Here is a 543-nt window from a genome sequence, read left to right on the forward strand (position 1 = left end):
TATTTCCCCCCTTTTTTTTTCTCTCCATACTGGCCCCCCGTGGGAATCGAACCCACAACCCTGGCGTTGAAAGCGCCATGCTCTACCAACTGAGCTACACGGGGCCCATACATTGACTGCCACTTTGCCTTCTTTTTTTATTCCAAGAAACAGATTCTGAATGACTGAAACAAATACTACACCTGTTTTATTTGAATATATTAAATACAAATGTTATATTTCAAAAAAGTATAATTTGAAATGAATCGGGAAATGCTATTTTTAATTATAACTATGTTGGGCATATATATATATGAGGGAGCCTCTTCTCTCCTTGCCTTGACAGTGGAGCTGCATTTGAAAGGGTCCTTATGCAAGAGGAATCGGAACACATTTATATTTGTAATGTAAAAACAAGTATTCTGTTTGGGGGGGTTGAAGGTTGGTGGGTGAAAAAGCAACAGTAAATGAACAAATAATGGAGAAATGTTGGATCATGGACACTTAAGATTTGAGGTCACCTCCTTTTCTGGCCATCACTAAGAACAGACACCCTTGTCTTGT

At 38.9% G+C, this 543-nt stretch overlaps 1 non-coding gene across 1 annotated transcript; it reads right to left on the reverse strand.

Moving 5' to 3' along the window:
- Positions 1 to 30: 30 nt before the first annotated feature.
- On the reverse strand, positions 31 to 106 carry trnae-uuc. Its single transcript has one exon. It is a non-coding gene; the product is annotated as a tRNA-Glu (tRNA).
- Between the last annotated feature and the right edge of the window lie 437 nt (positions 107 to 543).

The sequence above is a fragment of the Coregonus clupeaformis genome, chromosome 8 (genome assembly GCF_020615455.1).
Source record: "Coregonus clupeaformis isolate EN_2021a chromosome 8, ASM2061545v1, whole genome shotgun sequence".
NCBI classification, from domain to species: domain Eukaryota; kingdom Metazoa; phylum Chordata; class Actinopteri; order Salmoniformes; family Salmonidae; genus Coregonus; species Coregonus clupeaformis.